General features: G+C 41.4%; 2 protein-coding genes across 5 annotated transcripts in view; one reads left to right on the top strand and one right to left on the bottom strand.

Moving 5' to 3' along the window:
- LOC116842314 overlaps positions 1-9707 on the bottom strand; it is a 187908-nt gene that overhangs the window by 48884 nt on the left and 129317 nt on the right. The gene's annotated exons all lie outside the window — the stretch shown is intronic.
- LOC116842311 (adenylate cyclase type 5) overlaps positions 9134-9707 on the top strand; it is an 81811-nt gene continuing 81237 nt past the window's right edge. For all 3 annotated transcript variants that reach the window (XM_032811322.1, XM_032811323.1, XM_032811326.1), the window contains exon 1: positions 9134-9258. The gene's annotated coding sequence lies outside the window, so the exon portion shown is untranslated. The remainder of the gene's footprint in view (positions 9259-9707) is intronic.

The following is a 9707-nucleotide window of genomic DNA, read 5'->3' on the forward strand; positions in this document are numbered from 1 at the left end:
AGAGAGAGAGAGAGAGAGAGAGAGAGAGAGAGAGAGAGAGAGAGAGAGAGAGAGATAAAGAACATTGAGCTTACTCTCTTAAAATGAGTCAAACATCACTGAAAACAGTGAATATATACTGATTGCAGTTATAAATATAGCACTGAAAGTACTCAGTGCTATACTCATAATTGATATCAGTGACTATTCACTGATTCACTTTAAAAAAGTCTCAGCGTCTTTCTTTCATGGCTACATCACGTAGTGCTTTACATCATGATTTAATTTCCATGTGCAAGCGAGTGCTGGTATATTTTAGTTGAGGAATGCGTGTAATGCCTTAATACTTGCCTGAGGCAATATGGTATTTTCCAAGCCATGGGAACAACCCGCGACAAATGCATTTTGCCCCGGACGCGCGTGTAATCCAGTCTGTCCTGTACACAACTAACCCGTGGCATGTAAACACACATATGCACGCACGAGACATGCATATGCGGAATACCGCGAGACGTTCCTCCGGGCAAAAACTTAAACGCATTTCACGCCGCGCGACTCCATTTGCGCCACCGATGCGGGGAAATACTCGGGAGATCGATTAAGGTGAGCTTCGTAACTCGTTGACGTAATGATTTCGCACTCCACAGCAGGAGAAAAGCACATCGCGGACGAAAAATTTGAAAAATAAATACACAAATACGTAAAGTATATGGAATAATTAATTAAAACTAATACAGTTTTAATAAGCTAATATAGTTTTAATCTGACAAAAGGAGAAAAAGCGCGCGTGGACTGAATGGGAAAAGGATAATTTATAATTTATATAATTTTAAATTAAAATAATTTAACTAATATAGTTTTAATTAACTATCCTATTTAATTAAAAATATATTATACATTACAATTTCACATACAAAACTCATATAGTTGTCACTTGCATAGCTACCATCACAACGTTTTTCTCATAGTACAGTATATATTTTTCTGTATATATTTAAGCTCGTTTCAAGTTCAACTTCAGACGTAGCTGCGTAGCTAATGAAACGACCCGTATAGCATCTGAAGATGAACTTAAGACCAGCACATATCCACATAAAATCAAACCATGAGTACCATGAGTTCTGAATAGCGTCTCGTTTCTGCACGTATTTTGAAGCGCCTCGCCTCTCAAGTGCGCTCGTGTTACTCCGTAATCCGCATTACGCTCGCTCATATTGAAATCAGACGCAAAACTGCGAGTGATTAATTTTCGCATTATCAGCCCTCTCAGACGCGACTGTACCGTGATAATGAATTACGCCATATATATACAATAAATTACCCTTTTCCCATTCAGCCCACGCGTGCTTTCTTTTCTTTCGTCAGATGCATCCAGCTGGCGTGTATTCCCGCATAAATGGCTCTTTGTAATCTTCCCGCTGTGATACGTTTCCCATTCTTTGCGCTGGTCCCCCACGGTCACGTACGGACCGTTTATCGGTGAAATTGCACAGGACGCGCTCCTAGCTCGCGTAGATCCACTTTGTACACGTGCAATATGTTATAAGATCGACTTATACTGCTTTCTCTTATACATTCTCTTTTCTTACATACACTATTTCCCTTCGCCGAAGATATTTCTGTTTGAGTGTATCACTAGACGTTCAATTTCATATACTTTGTGTGGATAGATTATCACTAGTGATATTTCTTTTATACCTTGCATTTTGTCGAATTTTGTCACGTTTATATTTTAATGTAATTTAATTTAGTGAAAAGCTATTATTTGCGGAGTAATTTTTGTCCAAGGTGCGTGCGGATATAATTATACACAATACAATTATATTTCCCGGCTCTCTCTTTAATTATGCATGCTGCATCCTATGACGCTAATAAAGCGAGTGAGACTACTTGTCCGTTGAAAATTTAAATTAGAGAATCTAACCACGAGGCAAAAGTGCTCGGTCAATTTTGCGACTTGCATGCTTTTATGACATGCCTTAATTTTTTTTCTGCGCTTAAATGGCTGGAATGGATAGGTGGATGAAGAGGTGGTACAAGAGTGTATACTCTTAAAAAATTATTCAGTATGTCCTTCGACACGCGGTCGTTTATGAATGGCTTCGCGAGCATGGTGGCGAGGTACATGTACGTTGTTGGAGCGAATAACGAACGTCTCGAGTTGGACGTGTCGGTGCACAGGAGCTCGGTAAGCGATGAGCGACGTCGTTTTTGCGGCAAGTCCGGTAGCTTGTAGTCGCGAGCTTTCGTGACTAATCAACGTCCGCGGAAAAGTCGTCGTTGAATAATTTAAGAGCGACTTGCGCGACGGCAATTTCCGCAGTCGGCCGGAGCAAAACTCGTAACGTGTGATCGATTATAAAACGATGCCTTACGCAAGGTGAGTGGCTTAATTAAAGAGTTAATCAAAGTATTTTCGCGGAAAGTTCGGGCCGCTTTATACGGAAATGTTGAGTGACCGTTGATGACGTGACGGTCGGGATGTTAAATATAATTAGAGAAGCTTTTCTCTCTCTCTCTCTCTCTCTCTCTCTCTTTCTCTCTCTCTCTCTCTCTCTCCGCAAGTTTTTGTTTTTATTCAGGCGTATATAATTTCTCGACCAGCTTTCCATGTTTGTAATTTCATATTTTTTTATACGTATATGTTTGCATATATTGCCAAACTTTGTATATGCAGAGGTTGGACAAAATAAAATAAATATCAGTATTATATGGATATTTTTTTGCATGTCGGTTATACTAATGAAACAAAAGTTGCGATTGTATCTGTTTCTCTGTATGCTCTTTAGTTTGTATGCGAGTATATTATGCTCAGCGTCTATCCATCGAATATAGCAGGTTTGTAAATATGAAACCGGAATTTGCCCATAGATGGCCCTAGCTGTCAATGTAGTTACCGTCAAACCGCGTCATTGGCGCCATTTCTTTGTTGACATCTCTGACAAAGATTTTCAACTCACAACAATACAAGTTTCATACAACAGCATAGTTTGTAATAGCGTTGAACATGTCGAATTTTGTGCCTGGAAACTACGATTTGCGGACAGCATTGATTTTCTGTTACCATTTGAAGAAAACTGCTGCAGAATCGCATCGAATGCTTGTCGAAGCTTACGATGAGCATGCTCTTGGTAAATCACAGTGCTTTGAGTGGTTTAAAAAATTCAAAAGTGGCGATTTTGACGTGAGAAACGAAGAACGTGGAAGACCACCGAAAAAGTTTGAAGACAGCGAATTGCAAGCATTGTTGGATGAGGATGACACTCAAACGCAACAACAACTCGCGGATCAATTAAATGTGACACGAGAAGCCGTCTCCATACGTTTGAAAGCCATGGGAAAGATCCAGAAGATGGGAAAATGGGTTCCACATGAACTGAATGAAAGACAGCAGGAAAACCGAAAAACCACTTGCGAAATGCTGCTCGCCAGGTACAAAAGAAAGTCATTTCTCCATCGAATTGTGACTGGCGATGAAAAGTGGATATATTTTGAGAATCCTAAGCGTAAAAGATCATGGGTAACTCCAGGCGAACCATCGACATCGACTGCAAGGCCAAATCGCTATGGACGGAAGACAATGCTCTGTGTTTGGTGGGATCAGAAGGGTGTGATCTATTATGAGCTGCTAAAACCTGGCCAAACCGTTAATACTGAACGCTACCGACAACAAATGATCGATTTGAATCAAGCTTTGCGTGAAAAACGACCAGAATATAAAAAAAGGCAACACAAAGTGATTTTGCTTCATGATAATGCACCATCACACACAGCAAAACTGGTAAGGAAACGATTGAGGCGTTTAGTTAAATACTTTCGCATGCGGCTTACTCACCAGACTTGGCTCCGTCCGATTACTATTTATTTGCATTGATGGGACACGCACTTGCTAAGCAGCGCTTCACTTCTTACGAAAATGTACGAAAATGGCTCGATGACTGGTTTGCCTCAAAATAACAACAGTTTTTTTGGCGTGGCATCCACAAATTGTCAGACAGGTGGGAAAAATGTATAGCTAGCGATGGGCAATACTTCGAATAAAATATTTTTTATCGTTTTCATACAATAAACGTATATTTTCTATACAAAAATTCCGGTTTCATATTTACATACCTGGTATTATATTCAATATACCCATTTTAAGACCCTGCCTCTACAAAAACAATCTCCTGAGGACTTCGCAGAACCAGCTTGATAAAGCAATACATATGCATATCTCTCAAATGTTTGTATCATTTTGTCCACCTCGCTGTGTATAGCTTATCGTATGATTAATATCACGCCCATCGGTCGGGATATAATCTTTTCAATAAACAGAAATTAATTCTGTCTTTGTCGCGCGATTCAGCTATATCGATAGCAGAGAATGCGCGAAATGGACGCAGTCGTTGCGCGTAATCTGGGACGATCGATCGATGGTTATGTCGATGCGCTGAAGGAAATTGCGCCAGCTCATGTTTTCGCTTAATCAACCGAGTGTGACGCGCGCGTGGAAAAATGAAACAAAATAAAATAATAAAAACGAGGAAAAAACAACAAAACAAAAGGAGTGCCCTCGACGCGATTACTAGGAACGAACAAAATTTCACGAGTAACGGGAACGGGGTACGTATATACGGCGCTATTTTTTTCCTTTTCATTAAACACGTGTGCAGTGAACGTGCGATGCACGCCCTTATTTGTTCGCGTTTTCAACGAGGACGACATATAAATTGGAAACATGCATATCGGATTCGCCGAACGCACGAATAAAGAAACGGAAATGGACATCGGATGAGTGGACACGAGACGAATCTCGCGTTCTTTTTCAAACGTATTTATTAGCGAGAAATGTGTGTCTGTGTGCGTGTGTGGGGAGGGGGCGGAAATGTATACGTCAGAATGATACTTTGCGCGGTTGCCGGCAGCACTCAAGTGATGCATGTCAGCGACAACACTGACACGAAAGTTGCCCGCCCCACGAAAGCGGAATAATATCGGGCGCACGGACTCTGTTTCTTCTGAGAATACCGTCAGTTGTAACAGAGCAATTTTAGTAATGTGCATCAAAAACGCACGCGTCACGAAGCGTGAGAGAGCTCTCGCGTCGCGAGAAAAATGTCGAACCGTGTGCTTCTATTAGAAATATTCGATCAGATCGTCCGTCGCGTTGCTTCGCGTCTCGTGTCCAAAAGGGTGTACTGAGAGAGAGGAAAAATAATTAATCTAACGAAAAAGTTGTAGTTACTTTTGGCCCCATATTTTTTGGCTACTTCAGTACGAAAATGCAATACATTGAGAAGGAAAAGCAGTCGGCACATTTCATGTGTCCCAAACTATCCATTCCAATTTTTAATTTAACACAAGGCAAATGTGTCAATAACACAATAATATGTTTAAAATTAATACAAGAGTGGACTACTTTGTTTGTTGAGCAATTGTTATTTTAACGCTTAGAAATGATGGATACGAACTCAGCACGCGGAATAATCGAAATAACATATGTTAAATTAACACACGGTCAGAAATTTAACACAAAAGTTTCTACACGGCTCGGTTTCAACAATTGTGAAGTCCTTATATGATTACAGTTACAAATGCCAAACATTTTGTTTTCAGCGTGAGATGAAACAAAGTTTCATACGATGACATGAAGTGAAATAAAAAGGTGACAAAATTTCATCTTTGTTCACTTTAAACTGCTTCGCTACGATGATAATTACGTTTGTTCTTAAATTTTGATTTATTTCATCTCTTAGCGGAAAGAGACGTCCCCGAAGATCGTTCTAATTTAATACTTAGCACGCGGAATGCTAATTAATCCGGAGTATACAGTCAACCCTCTCGCGACGGCGGTGCAATTAAATCAGCTCTGAATAATTTAGCGCGATTCCGACCTGTTTTGTTTGCGGATCGCGATAAGACGGCTTCTGCATGTGTGCGAGCGCCGTATTCATACGAGTAGCTTGCACGCTTGCATACGAGGACTCGTGCATTCGTTGTTCCGGCCGTATGCGCGTATGCACCGCTGCGCCGAACGCGGCATCGAAAGGGTGCATTGAAGAGACGGCGTAGAGAATCGCGGAGGTATAGAAAACACGGAAAATGGAAGCAACGCCGGGTTGTTTACGGGCTATGATTTCAATCCGCCGTCCGTCCATTCGTTTTGTTTGGGAGGGTCGCCGCGCGTCGATCCTTGAAAAAGCTCCGTTCGCGAAAACTGCGCGATTGCCGTTGCCAGCTCTGGTTTCGCGACGACGACGACGACGACTCGTGTCCGAGTTCTCGAGAACGCCAAGGCGGCGCGATCGCGCATGTGAGTGACTACGCCGTGAAATCCGCGACAGCCGACATGACGGCGGATTTGCACGACGCTCCGAGTCGCTCGAGTCGAAACTGTCGGTTGGAATACCGACTCGCTTCCTTAGTATCCTGATTTTGAAATAGAGGAGACCATGGCTACATAGTCCCAGAGGTATGTTTTGTTCGTGTGCCTTTTTTTAGTATTTATCTTAAGAGGAATAATGGGTACAAAATCGTGAAATATTTCCTGCAGAACATCAATACTTTTCCCTAAAATCATTTCATTAAAGTCGGAATATTACAGTTAAGAAACGAAAAAAACTGATTTGGTAATAGCAGAGTAAATTTTCGAGCCTTTCGAAATTTTATTAATTTTCATCGTGACTGAATAAAATTAAGCGATATGTTACTAGCTAGAATAAAATTTTTTGCAAGTGTATGATATACTGTTTCTGCTAATAAATGCAATTTTCATTCATAAAATGATTGAAATGGAGTCTATGGGCGGATAAGGTAAAGTTTGCCCATAATTAAGGACCGGCAGGAGGGCTGTGGAGAACTTTCGCGGAGACTCTGGAATTATTAATCAGGATGCATATTTTATACGGGCCTTCTTTACTCTACATTACTGGGTAACTGAATCCAGTACTAAGGCAAGATGGCTATGTTACTGTATATTCGTATTTTGACTATTACAAGACAAAATATATGGTTGACAGAGTCACGGCGGGCTTAATAAAGAAAGGTTGCCTCTATCATGTTTATACGGTCAATCGCAACAATTAATTGTCTAAGAAGTTGTAATTTCGAAATTCTAAAATATGGAGCATCTAGTCCCGGTCTTCCCTATTTACTTTGATATCACACGCGTACACATACCTATAACATTATTAAATCTCATAAATTTGGTTTTAGTTAATTTAATAAAATTTGGTTTTAATAAAACGTAATCCACGTGAAGTAAATGAATCATGTGGCCAATAGGAAGTTAACCAAACGAACTAAAGCATTTATTTACGGTGACTTTACTAGCGCAAACTTTGATTGAGGTTGGAACAAACCACGGAGATCAGCATTACAGTCCACGTCGGGAATTTCTAGTTTTTACGTACGGACCTTCATTGGCTCTGCTACTTTTTATTGTATAGATTTTTAATATCGAGCGAAAATATGTTTGCGACATTACGATCGAAACGATGCGCGACGTGATATATCAGAAAACAGAATAACACCTTCTTCGCCTTCACTTTGTGTTACACGCAAACAACAGATATAAGAGAGAGAGAGAGAGAGAGAGGGGGGAGGAGAGGGAGAAGAGAACGTCACGTAAACGCTCAAGATCAGAGAAACAAGTCTATTTTGACGGAATTCTGACGCGACAGGTGTAGCTTGTGCACAACATTGTATATTGCAGCAGAAACGCGACTTCGTGTTCTGCTCTTCGCGTGTCGCAATTTCCTCGCGAACTTGCGAAAATTTACGTAACGGGTGTCAACTTTCTTTTGACGTGACTCGTTCTCTGCTCTGGTTGTCTTTACTTTGAGACAAACCAAGTAGATATACTTTCGTCGCCCAAGGCAACGTAAATAACAAGGTCTCTGTGACATAACACTCTTTTGAACCCGACGATCAAAATATCTCAACCCCGGCGAAATGGAGAGATAATACTCGCAGTGGTAGATCGAATGGGCCGCTAATATAATATTTAGATCAATAGGAGCCAGTCTCAGGACTGTATTTGCGTGATTAATTTTTCATTTTGGGAGGATAATAATGTTCCACAATGTATCGCACGCGCCACTTCAATACATCGTAAGACATTATTATCCCTCCGAAATAAAAAATTTAATGTAATCACGCAAATTGAATTTTAGGACGCCTGGCTTCTCTATTAGCCTAAATATATTAGATTAATTTTGTCGGATACTATTTGAGCCATATTTAACTAAAAATTTATAATATTATTATATTTCCTTTACATTTCATAAAACTTTTACGAGATAAAAATTTGCGCAAAGTGGGACAGGAGTGTTCGCGCGCTAATTTTGATAATTCAGCGATATCGGGTATATTTTAAACAAGCTGCATATTATGAAAGTTCTTTACCTCGAGCGGTTATTTTGCGCATTACTTATTACAAAAATCATAGTCATAGATCGAAGATACTGCCATCTATACTTACGTTTACACGGAAAAAAAAGATTTGCTAATATATCGATAACTAAAAATATTAACTGCAGGAGCAAATTTTCTTGCTTTCATAGTAAAAGTTATTTAGTTGTGATAGCTAAAAGAATGGCTAATACATATATTAAGATAACTTTTACTATGAAAGCAAGAAAATTTGCTCCTCCTGTTAATATTTTTAGTTGTCCATATATTACCAAATCTTTTTTTTCCATGTATAGATACGTGCTGTATATCTGCGTGTGAGATATGTGTAATTAAGATCTTGTATCATACAAGCGTACACATCGCGTCGTCGTTTCAGACCACTAAAAGCACTCGTTCTTATCGCCTGAAGCAACTTTAGAACTATCTCGCCCCCTTTCTTTCTCTTTCTCTACCCATCTCTCTCACTCTCGTTCCCATCTATCAGCTTCCGATAAAAGAGACACGATCTGATTACAAGAGTGTGTATTTCGCTAAGAGGATCGGTTTAATCAACGTCGAGTTGGAGACGCATTTTGCCAGTCGCGTAACGCGAACCGTACCTCTTTGTTTCGCCAGGGTGAAATCGGACCCAGGACGATCACCGGAGTCCCAGGAGCGAGGGGCACCAGGAGATGGGCCAGTCTCAGGCAACACGTGAGCAGCAATGACGGCGGCAAGCCGCGTGTCGAGTTGCTGTTCGATACGCCGGGCTCCAAGTCCACCACGCCGTCTTCGCAACCGCACACCCCCAACACGCCGAAAACGCCGCATACCCCCATCAAGAAGTCCAACTGGGAGGTCATCGAGCACTTCACCGGCGCGCCGCGACCCTCCATCATCACGGTGAGTGAAGCGCTGTTTTTCTTCCCTTTCTCTCTTTCGTCGGTCCAGGTGAATTATTAACGACAAGAGCCGCGCGATATACGGCCGCACGCGCATCACGTTTCCCCATTACTCGGCAGCGACGAGAATCTCCGCTGGGTGAAGTACGAATCGCCGGACAAAACGAGGAAACGGGAAACGGTGCAGAAAGGCGAAACCACTCTGTCGGATCCTTTTCCCTTTGATGCCACTGCTCAATTTTCAAGATGGAAAGGCAACGCCGTGCACCGTGCACGGATATGATACGCGCGTCGTCGGACATTGCCAATAAACGACACAGCCAGGTTCTGTCAATAAACAGCGCGGATTTTGATTGCGAGTCTGATTTTTTGATCGTTCCTCATGCCGCGCTGGCGGCCTCCAGCAAAATTGGCTGGATGTTTTTGTTTACCGCGCTCCCCCCCCCCCCC

Source organism: Odontomachus brunneus, unplaced genomic scaffold (assembly GCF_010583005.1).
Source record: "Odontomachus brunneus isolate Ranch 3 - 2012 unplaced genomic scaffold, Obru_v1 Obru_scaffold_024, whole genome shotgun sequence".
Classification (NCBI taxonomy): domain Eukaryota; kingdom Metazoa; phylum Arthropoda; class Insecta; order Hymenoptera; family Formicidae; genus Odontomachus; species Odontomachus brunneus.